This window comes from Equus asinus, chromosome 23 (assembly GCF_041296235.1).
Source record: "Equus asinus isolate D_3611 breed Donkey chromosome 23, EquAss-T2T_v2, whole genome shotgun sequence".
Taxonomy (NCBI): Eukaryota; Metazoa; Chordata; class Mammalia; order Perissodactyla; family Equidae; genus Equus; species Equus asinus.
Genome location: NC_091812.1, coordinates 51,159,334 through 51,183,435, shown reverse-complemented (window position 1 = coordinate 51,183,435; position 24,102 = coordinate 51,159,334). Strand labels below are relative to the sequence as shown.

Sequence of the window (24,102 nt, the reverse complement as noted above, 5' to 3'; positions counted from 1 at the left end):
GAAGGAGTCAGGAGCTTTGGGTTTTTGGTACCATATATATCACTGCCTACCTGTGCAATCCGAGGTCACCGACCTTTCTGGGCCTCAGGTCCTCATCTGAGAAACTAAAATGCTGTGATTCTTCTTTTTTTCTTTTTTTAAATTTTTTTATTGTGGTCTAAATAGTTTATAACATTGTGAAATTTCAGTTGTGCGTTAATATTTGTCAAACACCATATAAATGTGCGCCTGCACCCCTTGTGCCCTGCCCCCAGTAACCACTAAATTATTCTCTTTGTCCGTAGTTTGTTTGTATTCCACATATGAATGAAATCATATGGTTTTCGTCTGTCTCTGTCTGGCTTATTTTGCTTCACATGATGCCCTCAAGGTCCACCCATGTGGTTGCAAATGGGACGATTATGTCTTTTTTATGGCTGAGTAGTATTCTATTGTATATATATACATCTTCTTTACCCAATTATCAATTGTTGGGCACTTGGGTTGCTTCCACGTCTCGGCTATTGTGAGCAATGCTGCAGTGAACATAGGAGTGCGTAAGTCTCCTTGCGTTGTTGAATTCAGGTTCTTTGGATAAATACCCAGTAGTGGGATAGCTGGGTCATATGGTAGTTCTGTTTTTAGTTTTTTGAGAAATCTCCATACTCTTTTCCAAAGTGGCTGCACCAGTTTGCATTCCCACCAGCAGTGGATGAGGGTTCTCTTTTCTCCACAACTTCTCCATTATTTATTATTTTTTGTCTTGGTGATTATAGCCATTCTAAAGGGTGTAAGATGTTATCTAAGGGTAGTTTTGATTTGCGTCTCCCTGGTGATTAGTGATGTTGAGCATCTTTTCATGTACCTATTGGCCATCTGTATATCTTCTTTGGAAAAATGTGTGTTTGTATCCTCTGCCCACTTTTTGATTAGGTGGTTTATTTTTTTGCAGTTCAGTTGTGTGAGCTCTTTATATATCTTGGAGATTAACTCCTTATTAGATATATGATTTGCAAATATTTTCTCCCTGTTGGTGGGTTGTTTCTTCATTTTGATCTTGGTTTCCTTTGCCTTCCAGAAGCTCTTTAGTCTGATGAAGTCCCTCTTGTTTATTTTTTCTTTTGTTCCCGTTGTCTGAGGGGTTATCATATTTGTAAAGATCCTTTTAAGCCTGATGTCAGAGTGTACCGCCTATGTTTTCTTCCAGAAGTTTTATGGTTTCTGGTCTTACCTTCAAGTCTTTGATCCATTTTGAGTCTATTTTTGTGTATGGAGAAAGATAATGATCTACTTTCCTTCTTTTGCGTGTGGCTGTCCAGCTTTCACAGCACCATTTACTGAAGAGATTTTCCTTTCTCCGTTGTATGTTCTTGGCTCCTTCGTCAAAGATTAGCTGTCCGTATATGTGTGGTTTTATTTCTGGGCTTTCAGTTCTGTCCCATTGATCTGTGCACCTGTTTTTCTACCAGTACCATGCTGTTTTGATTACTGTAGCTTTGTATTGTTTTGAAGTCAGGGATTACAATGCCACCAGCTTTGTTCGTGTTTCTCAGGATTGCTTTAGCTATGCAGGATCTTTCATTGCCCCAGATGAATTTTAAGATTCTTTGTTCTGTTTCTGTGAAGAATGTCATTGGGATTCTGATTGGGATTGCATTGAATCTGTAGTTTGCTTTAGGTAGTATGGATATTTTAACTATGTTTGTTCTTCCAATCCGTGTACATGGAATATCTTTCCATTTCTTTATGTCATTATCGATTTCTTTCAGTAATGTCTTATAGTTTTTCTTGTATAGGTCTTTCACCTCCTTGGTTAAATTTATTCCTAGATATTTTATTCTTTTTGTTGCGATTGTAAATGGGGTGTGATTCTTCTTTTTAATTAGTTCAAGTCATTAATTTACGTAAACCTAGGTGAAATAACACTTCCTTTTTTTCCCCCCAGGAAGTAAATATATGTGGCTAAGATTATTAAATTGGGTTTTGTGTATGAATTAAATAAAATATGGAGGGGCCAGCCCGGTGGCGCAGTGGTTAAGTTCGCACATTCTGCTTCTCAGCGGCCCAGGGCTTGCCGGTTTGGAGCAGACATGGCACCGTTTGGCAAAAGCCATGCTGTGGCAGGCATCCCACGTATAAAGTAGAGGAAGATGGACATGGATGTTGGCTCAGGGCCAGTCTTCCTCAGCAAAAAGAGGAGGATTGGCAGTAGTTAACTCAGGGCTAATTTTCCTTAAAAAAATAATAAATAAAATATGGATCTTATGTCTGATTTACATGACTCTTTGATTTGGGGGAATGTTTTTCATTAAGAACATATATCAGATTCTTTGCATATATTTATATTTTATGTCAAAGTGGACTTTAAAATATACAAAAGATTGAAGTAATTTTTGTAAGTTAAATCAATTCTGATTAAAATTTGAATGGTTTTTGGGGCCGGCCCGGTGGTGCAGTGGTTAAGTGCACACATTCTGCTTCAGCGGACCAGGGTTCACCGGTTTGGATCTTGGGTGCAGACATGGCATCGCTTGGCAAGTCATGCTGTGGCAGGTGTCCCACATATGAAGTAGAGGAAGATGGGCATGGATGTTAGCTCAGCACCAGTCTTCCTCAGCAAAAAGAGGAGGATTGGCAGCAGTTAGCTCAGGGCTAATCTTTCTCAAAAAAAAAAATATTGAATGGCTTTAAAAGCTAGACTATTTTCTATTAAGATCAGTATAGGGCAACTGTTTTTTGGAGCATGTTATTGGGTTGTTTTATACATGAATAAAAACTTGATCAATAATGATAATTATAATGGCTGCCAGGGGGCCGGCCCCGTGGCCAAGTGGTTAAGGTCACGCGATCCACTTTGGCGGCCAAGGGTTTCACTGGTTCGGATCCTGAGCACAGACCTGGCACCACTCATCAAGCTGTGCTGAGGCAGCATCCCACATAGCAGAACTAGAAGGACCTACAACTAGAATATGCAACTATGTACTTACTGGGGGGCTTTGGGGAGAAGAAGAAAAGCAAAAGAAAATTGGCAACAGATCTTAGCTCTGGTGCCAATCTTAAAAAAAAAAAAAGCTGCCAGGAGATTTGATACGGCGTTGTGTATCTTAACTCATTTAAGACTTATAAGAACCCCATGAGGTAGGTATTGTTATTTCCTCCATTTGATAGATAAGGGATCTGAAATTCAGAGAGCTTAAATAACTTGCTCAAGTCCACAGAGACCTTGAGCCTAAATTTGATCCCAGGCCTATCTGACTCATTAACATATTGCTTTCCTAAGGAAGAACATTTTCATATGAAGCGGCTAGACGCTGGCAGAAGAAATTGCCAAGAGAAGATTAGGGGAGGATCTCGTGCATTTTGTGTGGAAGTAGGGATTTTGAGCAGATAACCTCCAGTGACCCCAAAGTTTATACACCTAGAGCTGCCACTCCTTACTTGAATGAAAAATATTATTAGTTGTAATTTATATAACAAATGAATACTTGTTAATCCTGACAAGTGTTGTTTGACATACGAGAGAACCCTCAGTATGTCCTTCTAATCACGCATCATTCATTATAAGCCTATTTAAATAGGACATGCAAACTACTATCAAAAAAACTAAAACTAGGGGCCAGCCTCTAGTGTAGTAGTTAAGTTCGTATGCTCCACTTCAGCAGCCCAGGGTTCGGAGGTTTGGATGCTGGGCATGGAGCTATACACCACTCATCAAGCCATGCTGTGGTGGCATCTCACATACAAAAAATAGAGGAACATTGGCACAGATGTTAGCTCAGGGCCAATCTTCCTCACCAAAAGAAAAAAGACAGTAGAACTCAACCATATTGTAGCATAGCTTTTGCCTTTACAATATTATCCAAAAGTGTTATACCTAGAGAACCTTTTTTTTTTTTTTTGAGGAAGATTAGCCCTGAGCTAACTACTGCCAATCCTCCTCTTTTTGCTGAGGAAAACTGGCCCTGAGCTAACATCCATGCCTATCTTCCTCTGCTTTATACATGGGATGCCTGCCACAGCATGGCTTTTGCCAAGCAGTGCCATGTCCGCACCCAGGATCTGAACAGACAAACCCTGGGCCGCCAAGAAGCAGAATGTGTGAACTTAACTGCTGCACCACCAGGCCAGCCCCCCCAAGAGCACCTTCAATAACCCTATTCTAATTTATTTTATTTGGATTTATGTATCACTCAGTGTTTGGGTATATAAAGATCCTTATCTTTTCTCTTGCAGGTCATTATTAGACAATAGTTTGTTAGTTCCAGGTTATTGAATACAGACAAAAATTATGTGAAATATTCTATAATTAAAGATTTTTGCTAAGTTGGTTTCAGTTAGTGTAAGAAGTGTTGTTCCCCCAAGTAAATTTCAAGTAAAATGCTGAATAAATTTTATTTAATAATTACTCAGGATTCAAAATTATAATATGTTGGCCAGTATTATATTGATGTTCCCTCAACTTGGACCTTTAAGGGTATGTTTTTAGACATTGGCTACGATATATAAAAGGAAATTGTTAATAAACATATCTGCTTTCTTGATGTCGGTAGATCACGTTAGTGTAATTTAGCCATAGAAATGAAACTGTTATAAAACACTTTAGTAAAATAAAGTAGCTCTATCATGAAACTGGGCCATAGTCTCCCTTTTCTGTAGACTTCCAAATTAGGTAAGTCACAGTGAGAGAGTATTTCCACACACGAGAGTTCTCACAAAAGTACTGCATGAAAGAAGAGCCGTGTCCTTAGGTCCAAGATGCAGGAACTCTCTAGGGAGGTAACTCAGGGCAGGGCTTGAAGGGCGGTGGTAGAGAAAACCTGTCTCTTGCCAGAGAGTAATTCGTGCTCAAATCATTATCACAAAGCCTTAGCTGTGGACACAGTTTTTGGCCCAGGGTTAGGCAAATTACCTAAATTGGCACAGTTGGATTAAAGGGAAGGGTTTAGGAGAGAAGGTTTGGGAGGAAACATGCCCTGGTGGCTGCTGGAAGCATCTTGCTCTATTAAGAGAAGCCAGTCTCGGAAGACAAAGCCAACTTCCATGGGGGAAGAGCAGAGAAAATCACAGGAATGGAGCCAGAGTGTGATCGAACTGAACCTAAAGCCCTACCCACCTCTGGACTTGCATTTGTGTGAGCCAGTAAAATGCCTTAATTTTAAAGTCATTTGAGTTAAGTTTCTGACACATGCAGCTAAAAGCATCTTAAAGGAATTCTTGACATATTAGTGATCTTTACCACTTTTACTTTATATATGTTGTGAATATTTCCCTTCAGACCTTAAATTTTGCCTTTTGTTTACCTATCAGACATTAAAATCTATTTAAAGTTATAAAGATTAAAACAAGTGTGGTATCAGTGTGCAACTAGAAAGATCAGTGGAACAGAATATTTAACTCAGACACAGATTAAAGATTCAAAATAATTTAAAATAAGATAAAGTTGGGGAAAGATGGATTTTTTATTAGTGTTGTTTTGTGTCTCATACCAAGCAAAATAAATTGTAGTTGATTTAAAGGTATAAATGTCAAAAAGTAAAGCCATAAGAATGCTAAAATAAAAAAATAAGAAAATAATTATGTATCTTGGCACAAGAAAGATCTTTCTAGGCTTGATGCCAAAGGTAAAACCCATGCAAGGAAAGATACAGTTCCACAAAAATTAAAATGTTTCATTTTTCTTGATTAGCGTTTTTCAATTGTGAAAGTAATATACATTCATCGTGAATTCATTGTGCATTGATGTAAAAACATCAAACAATACAGAGTTGTATAAAATAATTAGTGTCCCCTTATTTTGTTCAATCCTTCACTCCGTAGGTAACTTCTTTTAATAGTTTGTGTTATATATTTCCAGGGCTTTCTCAGCACATATGCTATACATATATAGTGTATGTATCTAAATTTATAACACTTTCAAAACAAAAATCATTCTTTTTTTTTTTCTTTTTTTGAGGAAGATTAGCCCTGAGCTAACATCTGCTGCCAATCCTCCTCTTTTTGCTGAGGAAGACTGACCCTGAGCCAACATCTGTGCCCATCTTCCTCTGTTTCACGTGGGACGCCTGCCACAGCATGGCTTGACAAGCGATGTGTAGGTCCACACCCAGGATCCGAACCGGCAAACCCTGGATCACTGAACTGGAATGTGTGAACTTAGCCACTGCGCCACCGGGCTGGCCCCAACAAAAATCATTCTAAGTGATATTTTGCATCCAGTCTTTCTCCCTCAACAGTGTATCATGGACATCTTTCCTTGTCGGCACATATAGAGCTATTTTACTCTTTCTAACATCTGCCTTGTATATTCTGTTACATAAATGAACAATAATGTATTCAATCAATCACTTATTAATGGATATTTTGGATTTTTCAAGTTTGAGAGACTTTATTACAGAGAAAGCTATAATAAATATATGAAGGTTTATTATTATTATATGTATAAATAACTTTCAAATCAATGATAAACAGCACATTTACATGAGAAATGACATAAAAATGATATTTTCAGAGAAAAATGGACAAAAACATGAAGGACAATTCAGGTGAAATACAAATGGCAAATAAATATATGCAAATATATAGCAAATAGATATTTGCATTTACTAGTAATAGGGAAAAAAAAAACAATGCGATACTGCCTTTCATCCAGTAGATCAGCAAAGAGAGGTAAAAGAAAAAAAGACTGAAAAAAGGAAATGTTGGCGTTGGGAAAAAGGGACTTTTATAAACTAAGATAGAAGTGTTAGTTCATATGTACTTTCGGCAGGGTAGTTTGACAGCATTTATTAAATGCCTTAAAACTGTGCACAGAGAAAAAAAAACTGCACAGCTTTTTATCCAAGGAGTCCATTTGCAGAAAATTTAACTAAACAAGAAGGCTACATCTTAGTTAATTTTTAGTTAAGGTCATTACAGGATTGTTTAAATCCTATAGTTTAAAATAGCAAATGTTCAAAAACTGAACTGTAGGACATGTATGAGATGACCTGTTCTGCATCTTATTAAGAATGATGTTGTTGGGGCCAGCCCCGTGACCAATGGTTAAGTTCGCACACTCTGCTTCGGCGGCCCTGGGTTTCACCAGTTCGAATCCTGGGCACGGACATGGCATTGCTCATAAAGCCACGTTGAGGCGGCATCCTACATACCACGACTAGAAGGACACACAACTAAGATATACAACTATGTGCTTGGGGGATTTGGGGAGAAAAAGCAGAAAAAAAAGAAAAAAAAGAAGATTGGCAACAGTTGTTAGGTCAGGTGCCAATCTTAAAAAAAAATAAGTGATGTTGAAAATATATTTTTATATGGAAAAATGCAGGCTAAAAAATAATATGCACAGATAATTGCTTTTTAAATTACTGTGAATATCCATATGTGTATTCCATATCCATATCCATATTCCATACACATGTGTAGAAAAACACTGCCACTAAGATTGGTGAGGCATGGAGAATTTATTTTCTTCAATTTGCTTAACTGTATTTCCAATGAACACATATTACAATCATCTAATAAAAGATATAAAATGTTTAAATGAAGAGTATGCTTTGGTACAAGTTAAAAAGTAAGACAGTCCAGCAGAAGTAGACTGTGAAGGAAACAAAAGCAAGCAGAGACCAGCTGGGTTGCCACTGGTAAGGGAGGTTTGCTCTCTTTGTAAAAATAGCAAATGACTCCCTGTAGATTTGGAGTTTATCAGTATAAGGATGTGTCTTTGTGACTGTCATCTCTTTATTCTGAAGCCAAGTGGAAGGAGAACAAAGCAGTCAGAAGAAACTGATAAGGACTTTTAACTGATCTGGTGGGTGGGGGGAACTAAGAAAACTAAACCTCAATTAACTCTTGAAGTAGTTTTCTGTAGCAAGAGAATAGTCTGGACTCGATTAAACTGGAGAAAAACCAAACCTCACCGAGCTCTTGTTACCAGAGGAATGTTGAGACTAGATTGGCCTGGAGTAAGGAGACCGTCTTGGCAGGAGACTTTTATAAGACTTATACTCAGGGCCAGTTAGAAAGAAGAAGCCTTCCTGCTCAATCTGGGCAGAAAACCAAAATCTGCTATATTTTAAAATGTGCTAAAAGGATTATATTTAGCCTGTGTGTGTGTTTTCAATAAAATCTTCCCTGATAGCAGTATCATCTAAACATGGTGTTTAGCAAAGCCCTATATGTGTTTCCATATTAGAGAGAAGAGGAACTTAAAAATGTGTTAATCTACCTCTTAGTTAACTTCCTGCTCCTGAAGTCCAGTTGTTGGGATGATGTGGCCCTAGTTAAGATAACACCAAACATATTTATAGCTACGAAACCCAAAGGAACAAACAATGACCAGAATGCTGAATTTGAAACCTAAACCTATAGTGGTAACATCAAACCCAGCAAATTAATGGGTGGTGATCAATGGGCAAGTGGCTTTTGCAAGTGCGGCTGTTATTTTTAGATTTTTGGCAATGGCTTGTTATAGCTTGTAAGAAGTAATTCTCTGATACGTCTACAAGTGATGACCTCTTTCAAGTGAGTCACACACTCTTTTCAACCCATGGACGTCACAACTGAAAATTAATTCTCAGCACCTCCTCCTCAATATAACAATTTAAACAAAGGTAAGATGTACTAATTTATTTACTTAACATTGGCAAATATCTGTCCTGGCTGATTTAATCCGTAACATACTATATAGCCAGGTGTCAAGGTTGGCAGCCAGATATGAACCTTTGGCCTCATGAGGGATGAAGTGACCTCATATCCCTCCAAGCTTGCCAGATCTGCTCATGTAGGTGACTGCTCATGTCTTTAGCTCTCTGTAGAAAAATGTACAAAAGCTTACTGTTTGGCACCAATCTTCCTGTACTTTCTTTGTATTCTGAGTCTTACTGTTGGTCTTTTCTGCCTTGACACTGTGATTTGTGAGCTTAGCTTTGGATTCTGATCGTAGTTGACTTGGTTCTTTATATTTTAGATCCTACCTTTGGCATGTTTTTTCACTTTTGTTCCATCCTGAGTTTGTATCTTAATTCAAATTTCTGAACTTGACATCCACTCACCCCCAGCTCCATCCACGCACCTCTTAAACTGAAATATTATTTTCTCGGTCCTAGAGACTAAAACCATGGGGGAAATATTAGTTCAGCTAGAAAAGTGTCTTTCTTAGTCTGTAGATATGATCTTTAGATATGATCTCTTCTTAGGTGGACGGTCCTCACATAAAAGCCAAAATTTGTTAATCCAAAAAACATTGTGCAAGAATTATCTGTTTGTATAGGCTTTTCCCCCAAGGGGAAAAGAAGAACCTGTCAGACTAGTTGCCATCTCTCAATTAGAAAAGATGTTCATGGGCAGGCCCAGTGGCGCAGTGGTTAAGTGCGCACATTCTGCTTCAGCGGCCTTGGGTTCACTAGTTCGGATCCCGTGTGGACATGGCACCACTTGGCAAGCCATGCTGTGGTAGGCGTCCCACATAGAAAGTAGAGGAAGATGGGCACGGATGTTAGCTCAGGGCCAGTCTTCCTCAGCAAAAAGAGGAGGATTGGCAGCAAATGTTAGCTCAGGGCTAATGGTCCTCAAAAAAAAAAGAAAAGGAAAAGAAAAGACATTCACATGATACACACTTGAAACCTTTCTTTCCTTTAATGCTCGTCTCCTCATTTGCTCCCCATGTAGACACACTTGCCTGCACAGCTTTGCCTGGTTCATATGAGATATAATTCACATACTATAAAATTTATCAGGAGGAACTAAAGTTTCCTTGTACCTTAGTTCTGTTCTGGTGTCGTTTCCCTGTTAAAACTCTTTGATTCTGTCACCGCCCATCAGTCCAGGTAAATTTATGTCTGTGAGCATGTACATGCATGAGGCATCAGGCAGATGCTTACTTAGCATGAATTTGGCTGAATACTCTTATCCTATTGTGAGTATATGAATTTCATGACAAGTTGTTTGAATTATGCTGTTAAATTGTTAACACCCATGTCATGGGCCTAGAACTGTCTGGGTTACTTAGTGACTGAATAGCTGAGAGTATCACTATAATACTCTGTTTTGGGGGATGCAAATGCTTTGTTTGGGACAATTTGAGAAAACCTTAATCCCAAATAAGTTTCCCACCAGCCTGCCATAATGCCTGAAATTCTTTGTGTCTGGAAAGAACTCAAGACACACCTAATGAAAGATATTTGTGTGTGTGTGTGTATGTGTGTCTCTGTATTTTCTTTTTTTTTTAAGATTTTATTTTTCCTTTTTCTCCCCAAAGCACCCTGGTACATAGTTGTGCATTTTTAGTTGTGGGTCCTTCTAGTGTGGTATGTGGGATGCCGCCTCAGCATAGCCTGACGAGCAGCGCCTTGTCTGCGCCCAGGATTCAAACCAGAGAAACCCTGGGCCACTGAAGCAGAGCGCGCGAACTTAACCACTCCTCCATGGGGCCGGCCCCATGTCTCTGTATTTCAAAATGTTAACAGTTATCTGGAAATAGTGGGATCATTGTTGGTTATTTTTATTTTCTTCATACATTTCCCTAATTTTCAAACATTTCTACAATGAATACATATACTTTTATTATCAGAGAAAATGTTATAAAAAATTGTATGCATCCAAGGATGGTAAAAATCTAAATCCATTCTCAGCAGGTGACGTGTCATTGAATATGTCTTTCTCAAAACTTTCTCTTATTTTTTTTGAGGAAGATTAGCCCTGAGCTAACAACTGCCGCCAGTCCTCCTCTTTTTGCTGAGGAAGACTGGCCCTGAGCTAACATCCGTGCCCATCTTCCTCTACTTTCTATGTTGGATGCTTACCACAGCATGGCTTGCCAAGCGGTGCCATGTCCGCACCCGGGATCTGAACCAGTGAACCCCGGGCCGCTGAAGCAGAACATGCACACTTAACCGCTGCACCACCAGGCTGGCCCCAATGTCTCAAAACTTCTACATTGATGCCAGGTAGCTAGAAGCCAGAATCCTTCAGAAATAGATATAAGATCTCTAAAGGAAGTAAATCCTGATATTGATAGTGTCCTTGTTCTTAAGCAGAACACGCATAACATATTCATATAACGCATATTATTTTGTATGTATCAAATATTACACTAAGATTTTTTAAGTAAAAAAAAAAAATCCTGAAAGGGCCAAAGATAAACTTCTTATTTTCCCAATATTGCCTCGGCCTGCCGTGGCAGGGTTCATGCAGAGGGATTTCTTTGTAGATAATGCTGCTGTATAAGTAGCATTTCTAAAAATACTTCAGAAACTAGAATGTGTAAGACGCACCCATATGAAGCTAATGTTTGCCTCACTTTATGGTAAAGTTTGAACTATCAAAATTCAACTTAAAAATAATTGAGTTATGATGGTAAGCATCATATGGCATCTACTCATCTACTCACGTCAGATTCATGCTCCTTTTCAATGTCAGGTAAATTCACCCTTGGTTTCATGGGGATCCAGGGATTAAAGAAGGGTAGGTTCCTCTAAGGATAGTAAATTGTCTATTCCCTTTTCAGGTATATTCATGGAGAATTGACTTGTCTTCCATTCATCCATTCATTTACTCAGATATTTCCTGAGCAATGTGCTAGGCATATGCTAGATTTGTGCTAGGGATATTGTGGTGAACAAACCAGACATGGGCCCTGCCCTCACAGGGCTTAAAGCTTGGTATGTTCCTGGCATACCACCCTTAACGATTGTATCTTGTTTTTCTTTTTTTTTTTTGAGATATAGTTCACATACTATAAAATTTACTCTTTACAGGACGAATTGTATCTTCATTCATTTTATTCAACTATTTATTAAAGATTTTATTTTTCCTTTTTCTCCCCAAAGCCCTTGGGTACATAGTTGCATATTTTTAGTTGTGGGTCCTTCTAGTTGTGACATGTGGGATGCCGCCTCAGCATGGCTTGATGAGTGATGCCGTGTCTGCGCCCAGGATCTGAACTGGAGAAACCCTGGGCTGCTGAAGTGGAGCGCACAAACCTAACCACTCGGCCACCAAGCCAGGCCCTATTCAACTATTTATTATTGAGTGTTGGTTATATGTAAGGCAGTGTGTTAGGTAAGTGAAATAAATATAGACCCAACCCTCGTGGGTCTTATAGGTAAGATTTACGAGATAGTGAGAATGCTGGAATTCAGCTTCTCTTTACATTGATTAATTTTTTTCCAGTTTTATTGGGATATAATTGACATACATCACTGTATAAGTTTAAGGTGTACAGCATAATGGCTTGATTTGTGAGATGATTACCACAATAAATTTAGTTAGCATCCATCATCTTATATAGATAAAATGAAAAGAAAAAGAAAAATATTTTTTTCCTTATGATGTGAAGTCTTAGGATTGTTTTTACCTGTCACATACCAGGATTGATTAGAATGAATCTATGCTTATACTGACTTTTCCCAGGATTAACAGATGATTTTAATCATTTTTAGCATGAAGGTTTTTTTAGCTTTTAGCATTTTCTTTATTAAGATGGATGGAATTCAGCTACAATAGTTTGAGTCCTCGGGAGTTTTCCCTATCACTAGGTATAGCCAGCATGGTTAATGTCTTTGTGAAGCTAGTATTCCAGCTACACCTTTGAAGCACAGTCACCAGGGATCTTCTTAAAAGGCAGATTACAATTCAGTAGGTGTGGATTAGACCTGAGAGTCTGCATTCCTAATAAACTCACTGGTGCTGCCCATGTGGTGGTCCACGGACCCCAGTTTGAGTACAAAAGAGTTAGACCACATTTCTAGGAGTATATCCACTGGGGCTCTCCCTCAGGTGTTTCTGTGTGAGGCCTGCCATGTCCCTCATTCAATACAGCCTCTCCCATCTTGGCAGCACCTTAGCCAGCACAGTCTCTGCTCCACCCACCACCCAGTTCTTGAACTGGTTTCTTAGGACTGAAGTGTTTGCCTGCCCCACTGCTGTCTGACCATTGGCCAGTTCCTCATCTCCATTGAGACCCTTTGTTCTGCTTCTCCTTGAGGTGCAGCCAGTCGTATAACAGCCTCCCCTCCCTCTTCCTGGAATATACAGACTCTGTATTTACAGGCCGTTAACTACCTTTATCTAAGAGATAAGAAAGATCAATGGAAACCACTTGCCCTTTGTTCAGACTATTTCATTGACTTTGATGTAAGTCTTCCCCCTACTCTCTGTTTTCCTCCAAAGTTTGCTGTTTATTTTATAGGTTTGGGAAAGCTTATAGCTCAAGGTTTGTTTTGATCTCTGTTCGAATTCCTCAAGCTCTGGGGTGATTGGTAAACGTTTAGAAGCCAGTAGCTGCCAGCCTTTGTGTTAGCTGTTTTAGGGCCGTATAATTATAGACTTTGAGAATAGGAAGGGGCTTTCAAGGAGTTTTAGTTCAGCCCTTCATCTGCCAGATAGGAAACAGAAGCCCATGGGGTTTATGTACCTTGCCAAAGACTGAGAACCTGAGTCCTCACACCATGTAAACTGTGCTGCACGGAGCATTAAGGAGCTGCGTAGATAGACCTGGCTCACTGAGTTTTTGTTTGGAGGAGTGCAGGCAAAACCTCCCTTCCCCTATTCCTCAACCGAGGGAGCTTCATTTATAGTACTTTCATCTCTTCCACATGCTAGACTTCCAACTTAGACCTTATTTGAAGAAGGAGTTTTATATCTACAAAAAATTTTAAACCATTTTGTCTCACCATGCTGCCTGCAAATTAATCTTAATTTCACATCTACCGTTTGAGAGAGTCATATTTTTCTATTCTCACTTTAATTGTAGAGTTTGAGCCAGAACTAAAATTCTACATCTGTGGAAAAGCTAGGGAAAGGAAATCTGACACTTAGAACGTTTAAATATAATATTTAAATACTCCTTAATAATGGAATTTTATATTAGTCACCAACTCATGCTATGAAAATATAAATGTTACACTTAGAAAGATAGGACTTACATTGAACTGTCGACGAAAATAATCCATAAGCAATCTGTAAATGAAAATTTGGGTGAGTTTATTCTGAGCTGAAATCTGAGGACCATGGCCCGGGGCCTTTCTTCCAAAGGAAGAAAGGGCACCGAAGAAGTGGGGTACACAGAGTGGTTATATACCCCCAAACAGGGTGTTTCACATATGATTGAAATGTCCCTCCCACAATAGTCACAAGATTGCCCTGTCGGCACAGCACTTGATAGACACAGCAGGTGGTGGGTCTGCCATCTTGGTGGGCATAGCAGGAGGCAAGTCTATTGTCTCGAGCTGGGCGGTCACAGGTGAGTGCAGCAATCAGTTTCTAGCCTAAGGAAAGATGCTTAATCCTTAAGGAGACGCCAACATTGGGAGGGGGAGGGAAATTGCACCTTTATCTCAAGGGCCTTTGTTCTTGCCATAGGGTATATCTAAAGCAGATATATAATGCATGCTCAACGGCCTCGGTCAGGCCCAAACTTTTGGAAAGACAAGGTCAGGCCGAATTAGGTTTATACCACATGGCTTCCTCATATTCTCCAATATATCCTATTGCTTGCCATTTTTATTTGTCAATCCCATCCATTCTGTATTACATTTTCGTGATACTTTTCCAATCCTTACATCAGAAACTATATATAATCATTGATGTTTCACCTGAATCCTGGTAAATTTAACAGCTTTATTGAGATATAATTCATATACCATATGTGATGGTTAATGTTATGTGTCAACTTGACGGGGCTAAAGGATGCCTAGATGACTGGCAAAACATTATATCTGAGTGTGTCTGTGAAGCTGTTTCTGGAAGAGATTAGCGTTTGATTCAGTAGACTGAGAGAAGAAAGATCCACCCTCACTGATGTGGGTGGCTATCATCCAATCCATTGAGGGCTGGAATAGAACACAAAAAGGAAGGAAGCAGGAATTCCCTTTCTCTTAAGCTGGGACATCCAGACTAGGAGTTACACTGTCGGCTCCCCTGATTCTCAGGCCTTCAGACTCAGACTGAATTATACCAACAGCTTTCCTGGTTCTCCAGCTTGCAGACAGCCGATTGTGGTTCTTCTCAGCCCCCATAACCACGTAAGCCAATTCCTATAATAAATTTCCTCATGTATACCTACACAAATGTTCTATTGGTTCTGTTTCTCTGGAGAATCCTAACACACCACGTAATTCACTAATTTAAAGTGTACAATTCATGGATTTTAGTGTATTCACAGAGTTGTGAAACCATCATCACTGTCTAGTTCCAGAACATTTTCATCACCCCCGAAATAAACCCTGTATCCGTTAGCAGTCACTCCCCATTCCTTTCTCCCCCATCCACTGGCAACCACTAATCTACCTCCTGGCTTTGGGGAGTGCCTATTCTGCATATTTCATATAAATTAAAGTATACAATATGTGGCCTTATGTGTCTGGCTTCTTTCAGTTAGCATGTTTTCAAGGTTCATCTATGTTGTACCATGTATCAGTGCTTCTTTCCTTTTTATGGCTGAATAGTATTCTGTTTATGGATATACCACATTTTATCTATTCATCTGTTGATGGACATTTGAATTGTTTCTACCATTTGGCTAATATGAATAATACTGCTATGAACAATGGCATACAAAGAGGTGTTTGAGTACCTGTTTTCAATTCTTTGGGGTATATACCTAGAAGTAGAATTGCTAGGTGATATGATTCAATGTTTAACTTTTGGAGGAACCACCAAACTGTTTTCCACAGTGGTTGCACCATTTTACATTCCCAGTAGCAATGTAAAAAGTTCCAGTTTTTCCACATTCTCGCTGTGTATCTAGGATATGTAAAGAATGCCCTAATTAGACATATGATTTGCAAATATTTTCTCCCATTATGTGGTTTGTCTTTTCACTTTCTTCATGGTATCTTTGGAAGCATGAAAGATATACAGTTTGGTGATGTCCATTATATCTACTTTTTCTTTAGTTGCTTGTGCTTTTGGTGTCATATCCAAAAAAAACACAGCCTGATCCAAGGTCCTGAAAATTTACATCTATATTTTCTCCCAAGAATTTTATAATTTTAGCTCTTACATTTATATCTATGATACATTTTGAGTTAATTATTGTATATGGTATGGGAAGGGATCCAACTTTATTCTTTTGCATGTGACCCATTTGTCCCAGCACCATTTGTTGAAAAGCCTTCTTCTCCATTGAATTATCTGGCATCCTTGTCAAAAATCAATTCACTGTAAATGTGAGGGTTTGTTTCTTGACTCTCAGTTTTATTTCATTGGTCTATATGTTTATCCTTATGCCAATACCCCACTGTTTTGATTGTTATAGCTTTGTATTAAGTTTTGAAATAAGGATGTGTAAGTCATCCAATTTTGTTCTTCTTTTTCCAGGTTGTTTTGGTGATTCTGGGTCCCTTGCATTTCCCTATTATTTGTATGATTAGCTTGTCAATTTCTGCAAAGAAGACAGCTGGGATTTTGATAGGGGTTGTGTTGAATGTGTAGATCAGTTTGGAGCATACTGCCATCTTAACATCAGTAAGTCTTCCAATCCATGAATATGGGATGTCTTTCCATTTACATAGGTCTTTTAAAATGTCTTTCAACAATGCTTTTAGTTTTCAGAGTACAAGATTTGCACATTTGTTAAATGTATTCCTATTTTATTTTTTGATGCTGTTGTAAATGCAGTTGTTTTCTTAATTTCATTTTTGGGCTATTCCTTTCTAGAATATAGAAATACAATTGTGGGTTTTTAAAATATTACTGTTATTGATCTTGTCCCCTACAATCTTGGTGAACTTATTTATCAACTCTAATTGTTTTTTTAGTGGATTCCTTTGGATTTTCTATATACAAGATCAGGTCATCTGCAAACAGAGATTGTATACATTTTTTCCAATCTGGATGCATTTTTATGTCCTTTTTCTTTTTGCCTGATTGCCCTTGCTAGACCTTCCAGTAGAATGTTGAATAGCAGTAGCAAAAGTGGAAATCCTTGTCTTGTTCCTGATGTTAGGGGAAAAGCATCAGCCTTTTACCATTAAGTATGATGTTATATGGGGTTTTAGCTATTTTTATAATGCCACTGCATAACCCAGTAGAGATTTGGGGCTGAGGGTGGAAATAGAGAATAAACCTCAGAAGAAAGACCTGAGTTACATTTGGAAATCCTTAGTATTCAGATGATAGTTGAAGTTATCAAAACTAATGAGATGGTCCAGGCAGGGTGCATTGGATGAAAAGAGGATTGGCAACCTTTTGGGAAACATCAACCTTCAACGGAGAGAAAGACTAAGAGGAACCCTTGGAGTAGTAGTTATCCAGCTTGGCTATGCAGAGTTACCCGGGGAACTTCATAAAAATACAGCTTCCCAAGTGCTATCCCAAGCAATTCCAATTGAGGACGGTTTGGCCTTGGCATCTGTATTTTTAGAAGCTCCACAGGTAATTTGGTGCTCTGACCCCTTTGATCTGTACCTCTCTTCTCAATACACGTTCTGCTTTGAACACCTGTTTGTCTTCAGAGAGGAGGTGCCCCACTGACTCTTGAAGCATTACTGAGTTGCAGGTGAATCGTCAACCAGTCGGCCAAACCAGACATTGAAGTCATCTTGGAGGGTGGCCTCTCGTATCCCTGTTATCTAGTTGGTTACCCAGTCTTGTCAGTCTTACTTCAGGAATATCTTTCAAACCCACCTCCTTCTATTTCTCCTTCTTCCTTAGGTATTCATCCTCTTGCACCTGGTCTCCAGCATTCACTTATTTTGTCTCTTTCTTTCCTGTGCAATTATCTCCATGCTGTTACCAAAATAATCTTTTATCTATCACATTATATCTTTGTTGAAAAACCTTTAATTGCTCCCGGTGATTATAGGATGAAATCTAGACTCCTTTGTTTGGTGTAAAGGCCCTTCACTACCTTACTCTAGCACACCTTCCCAGCATCGGCTGCTGCCACCTTTCTCCTTGAACCCCACAGTCTGTTTTGCACTTCTACTGCCTTCTTCCCCCGTCTTTGCATAATCACCTCTGACATCTTTTGAGATCCAGCGTAGATGTCCTCCTCCATGATGTTGCCCTTGATGATCCAACACTGACTTAATAACTTCTTCCTCTGTAACTGTAGCAGTGCCTAGGGAATGACTAATGTGATCCCTGATAGATACAGAATGAAAAAATTAGAAATTTTATTTTTTTTCCTCCTCATTTATATTTGTGTGTGTGTAAGTTTTTTAATGCAAAGGCAGAATATTGTAGTGATTAAGAATATAGATTCTTGAGCTAAACTGTCTGGGCTTAAATCCTGACTCTGCCACTTGCTGTTATTTTTTATTTGGACAAGTTACTTAGCCATTCTGTGCCTAAGTTTTCTCATCTGTAAAGTAGATGTTGTTCCAATGACTTATTGCTGCATTACAAACCACTGTAAAACTTGGTGTCTTGAAACGACATTTCAGGGGCTGGCCCCGTGGCTGAGTGGTTAGGTTCGTACGCTCGCTTTGAGGCCCAGGGTTTCACCGGTTTGAATCCTGGGTGTGGACATGCACTGCTCATCGGGCCACGCTGAGGCGGCATCCCACATGCCACAACTAGAAGGACCCACAACTGAAACTACACAACTGTGTACCAGGGGGCTTTGGGGAGAAAAAGGAAAAATAAAATCTTTAAAAAAAAGCACTTCGTTATTATCTTCCAAAGCTTTAGGGGATGACTGAACTCAGCTGGGTGGTTGTCATTTGTTATCTCTCATATGGTTGTGGTATGGATACCATATGGATCTCCCATATGGTAACTGGGGCTGGAATTACCTGTCGGTTTCTTCACTCACGTGTCTCACGTGTAGGCTGGGAGGGCTGTAACAGGTGGGGCTGCTCAGGTATTTCTCTCTTCGTGTGTCTAATTGAGCTTCTTCACTTGGCACCTGGCTTCCCCCAGAGCAAGGGGTTTAATAACACAACCTCAGAAGTCCCAGAATGGCGTTCCTACTGCATTCTATTAACCAAGCAAGTCACTGAGATCAGATGAGCTTCAAGGGATGAGGAATTACACCTCCTGATGGGAGGCGTGTCAAAGAATTTACAGCCATTTTTAATCCACCATGGGTATAATAATAGTACCTACCTTGGGGTTGTTGTGAGGATTAACTGAGTTAATATTTGTAAATATTAGTAGTACCATATAATTTTAGCTCTTATTATCATGTACATGAGTATAATTGATAGACACAATATATTTTTTATAATATACTTATTTTATATATTATATATTATATTAATTATTTATTATTAATTAATATATAATTATATTATATATTATATTTTATAATATAATATACTATAATAATATAATTTTTTATAATAGACACATGTTTTAAGACTGCTCTGTATTGTCATTTATCAAGTTTTATTGGGCATTTAGTGTCCTTCTGAACCCACGACTCTGTGAATTCCTCATGGTCAGGGACTTTGCCAAAGTTTTCTTTTGTACAAGGCACTGGAGTGCCGAGCACAGGGCCTGGCACATGGTAACTACTCAGTGATTTTTTATTTTTTTAATAAATGAGTAGAAAGAATGAATGGAATAAGGTAACGTTGGGACACAGAATTTTCAGTGCTAAAACCAAGAAAGTCTCAGGCAAACCAGGATGAATCGGTCACTTTAGGAATACATGAATAAATGCATTTTCCCGAAGAGACCAAAGCTGAAGCATAATGGTGAGGTGAGGTTCGTAGACTAGCCCAACAAAGCTTAGCAAACTCATAAATCATGTTAAATCTTTTTTTTAAGTCTTGAAGTTGTTTTTTTTGTTTTTTCTCTAAATGAAACCTTCCAGGAGCTCAGTACCTATAAAACAGATGAAGTGGACACTGGTTCATTTGCAGGAGGGGGCACCTGGAGGTTTGCCTTTGGCCTTCTCTTCCCTTTCCTCTCTCGTTTTAGAGGCTCTAAAGCACGTCTGAAAAATCCTGGAGCATTCCCTTGAAAGCCACTGATGTAATAAATCATAGCCCCAGGGCCCCTCAACGTCCCTGAGAGCTGACCATTTGGCTCCTCTTAATCTTAGATTCTACAGCCTGGAGCCTCCCTCCGGCCTGAGCGGGAGGAGGTGGGTACGGCAGGTGGACAGCTCCAGGGCCACAGAGGGGCAGAGGGGGAGGTTTCCAAAACAAGATAAGGATCTGGACCAGATCTTTACAGGCTCCCCGAGGAACAGGAACAGGGGCATTCATGAAAAGGAAGCAGTATCAGCACCAAGAGAGCTCAGGGGTAAGAGGGGTGAAGCAGAAGGGGCCACTTGTTTGTGCTGTCGTTTACTAATCAGGAAGTGATTGACTTTATAAATATTTTATCATTCCTGACTATTTTAAGAAAAACGCTCGAGTGTGTTAAGATCCTTGTACATGTGAATAATCTTTGTCACAGTAATTTCACTTCTAAAAATTTCCATTAAGTGCGCAATCAGAAATGTGTGCAAAGATATATACAAGAAAAAAAGATATATACAAGGATATTCATTGCAGTTTTATAACAGAAAAGGTCTCCAAGAGGAAGTGATACCTGAGCTGAACCTTAGGGGGTGAATAGGAATTACCCAGGCCTCTTGGGTGGGGAATAGAAAGAGGAGTAGGTGTTCCAGTTAGGGGCAACAGCATGTATCAAGGTGCAGAGATGTGACAGGTATATTGGGGAAGTATAAGAAATTGGGAATTATTAGAGCAAAGGATACACTGTGAATGGAGCAGGAGATGAGGCTGGAAGGGAGGAAAAGGTCAGAAGCAGAACAAAATTATAATTCCAATTTAAAAAATCATAGTAATTTTACTCTTTGAGTGAAAAACACGTTCTTTAGGTTGGCATGTGTACACAGAGAGATAAGAAATCTAACCCTGTGTGCAGGAAATTCAAACCAAGGGAAGTAGTGAACTATCCTTGAGTTGAAATGTTACTTGAAACAATAAAATAGGGAAGATTAACAAGTCATGCTACTTTGATGTCAGATGCAATCATCTTTATGTATAATACATCGGTCAAAGTTCAAGAACTGCTTATCTGTATGAAAATATTGCTCTCCTCTTTGCACGGTTATCTCAACAGTTCCAGAATTGTTTGGGTAATAAACTTTGTTTCTCACACAAAAAGTTATGTTTTTTAGCCAAGTTGATTGTAAAGCAAAATTTTGAATGTTGTTAATAGATTTATGCCCATTTGCATAATAAAAAATTGCTCCAAATTTACCATTATCACATTGACTTAGTCATTATCTGCTGTTGCTACCACTTGCCTGTTCTTAAATTCCTCTTATGGGTCCCCATTTATCTGCCACAATCTGCATTTTTTCGCTACTTCTACTGCTAAATAATCCTCTCAAAGGAAGCTTTTTGTCCCACCTCTTCCCATCAGCTCATTGTTCTCTGACCACAAAGACCAAGACCAAAGCAACATAGCTCCATCATACCATTTATTGCATCAACAAACGCTGGGTCAAGGGCCGTACTTGCTCACAGGTGGAAGGTTTTGAGACTCACCTCATTGGTGAATTGAAACAATTATATTAAAATGTAGAATTAAAATTGAAACAATTACTTAAAATGTCCCTCTGCAGGCCTCAAGCATTTAAGAGTCTCAGAGGATTATAACTGGTTCTGAAGGAAAGACTCATGATGAATGACCCAGTCTCATAGGTTGGAATCATAAGATTGTAGGGTTTTAAAGGTGCACACGAGTGCGCATTTCAGAAATTATCTTATTCAGCTCCTCATAGATGAAGCAACTGAAGCCTAGGAGGACAGCATGGTGACTGTGACCTTGGACAATTTACTTATCTTCTCGTTGCCTCGCTTATCTTTTAAATAGATTTTAGCAGTGTCTATAGCTCAAAGGGTTATTTTAAGGAATAAATGAGATAGTGCAAGGGAAGAACTTAGAGCAGTGCTTAGCCCAAATATATCGTTCAATAAATCTTTGCTGCTGTGACTATGGATACAACAATGAACAAGGACTCCTGATCTGCTGTTAATTTGTAATGAACTCAGAAAGTTCCTCCGTTTTACCAATCTGTGAAATGAAGTTGGACTGTGGTTCAAGTTGAACTGTGGGGCCCTTGGGAGCCACAGGACTGCAGGGAGGAAATGGAGAGACCAGCAGGCAGGCAATGCACACCTACCCTCCTTCAACCAAACATGTTTAGCTTTGGTCTTACTTCTTATATTTTTGCATAAAAGAGTTCTGCTGAAAAAATAAATAACTACATAATGAGATCATCTTTAAGGTTCTTTCAGATTCTATGATTTTGCAACAATCACACAGTGTCCCTCTGTTATTCTGGTTTCAAAATAAAGACTAGAGTTTTAAAGTTTTAAAGGATAAGATCAATTTATGACCATAGGCACAGAGCCAGGACAGAACTCTAGGTCTCCTGATGATGTGGGGTCAGTGAGCCAAGGAGTCGAAAGAAAGATTTCTTGGACTCTCAAGATCTGGCAGTAGTGCTCTTTTATTTAGAGAATAGTGTGGAATAGCATGGGGACAGGACCCATGGGCAGTCAGAGCTGCTGCGTGGGGACAGGGCCCACGGGCAGGAGGAGGTGCTGCTGCTGCCCCCGCTACTGCTTGCAAACACGGCTGGAGAGTAAGGCTACATTTAAGGCATAGGTACGTGAGCCATCTCTTTACAAGACAAAGGAAAGAACATGGAAAAAAGTTAAAGTGGTATCAGTGCAGGTGGGGTCTGGCCATTGGGTGATCCCATAACTTTTAGATAAGAATCAAACTGGATTAAGTAAAGGCCAGAAGCCACCACCCTAAATCAGTTACATGAGATTGCCAAACAGTAACCAACTTAAGTTCTTGCCTTCCCCATTAAGAGTTTCCATCCTGCCTTCCTTCACAAATGCAAATGTCTCTCAAAGGGCAAGCAAATTCCAGTCCTCGGAGCCTGCTTCTCATCTGCAGTTTTTAAATTAACCAGCCTAAAATAATCCTCATCACTGACAGTAAGGAAGAGGCATGATAATTTCTTGAGGTTAATAGGAAGGATGATCCTCAAATGATTAATGCTCAGTAATGCTTGTGGACATGCCTGTGTCTTGCTAATGGGGAAACAAATCCTGCGTTTTTGCTTCTTAGTTTCCTCTTGAATTGTTCAAGGGGTGCGTGTTCTTTTGCACAGTGCTGATGACTATCTCCTCTATGATTACCACATTTATTTCCCAATCCTTTTCTGGGTAACTGAAGATTCAAGCTTGCTGAATTATAGTTTATTGAGAAAGAGGACCTTAAGGAGAGATGTTACCATTGCTTCAACTTGCGTTTATTTATCAAAAGGTTATAGAGTATTTATTGCCATACCAGAGTATTTGTATATTTCAGATGCAATTCTCTGATATAGTTCTAATTTTCAGTGAACCCAACCCAATTTCAAAGCTCTAATCAAAAAAGACTTTGGAGATATGTCAAAATATTAAATGACTGAAATTTGTTGGTGCACAGTAAGCTAATGGTATATTTTCTATTGGGTTAAATTATTACAGTAGGGCTGGCCCGGTGGCACAGAGGTTAAGTTCGCATGTTCTGCTTCTCTAAGGCCCGGGGTTCGCCAGTTCAGATCCTGGGTGCGGACATGGCACCGCTTGGCAAAAGCCATGCTATGGTAGGCGTCCCACATATAAAGTAGAGGAAGATGGACATGGATGTTAGCTCAGGGCCAGTTTTCCTCAGCAAAAAGAGGAGGATTGACAGTAGTTAGCTCTGGGCTAATCTTCCTCAAAAGAAATAAATAAAGTAAATTATTACAGTAGTCTTGTTTTCCCTGCATTCAGACTTTCTCAGGGTAAAAAAATGTTTACATTTTCAAGTACTCTATCAGATTCCAGTATATAAATTCCATACTATTCTCTCTATCTTGCCTTTTCAAGTGTCTCTGAACTCACGTTTCCATTGTAGGAAATACGCAGTTTAAGGGCATTGACTTTCATCAGGTAAGAAATGTAACCCTAAAAGGTACATGGCTTTCTACTGTGTAATTTTAATTCCCATCTAGAACATACCTAGTTCAGACTCTGATACAAGGTGTTGCAGTCAATGTAACAGATCCGAATGTAAATGAAAGGACATGCTTCTGCATTTTCATGAAGAGTCTATGAAAGCCTAAATTTCACACTAAATCTTTTACATATGCATTTTTTCCCATATGGTGGG

The 24,102-nt window shown here is 39.1% G+C and overlaps 1 protein-coding gene across 24 annotated transcripts in view; it reads left to right on the top strand.

Moving 5' to 3' along the window:
• The window catches only part of PLIN2 (perilipin 2), a 97,879-nt gene that overhangs the window by 11,932 nt on the left and 61,845 nt on the right, over positions 1-24,102 (top strand). The window lies entirely within an intron of this gene.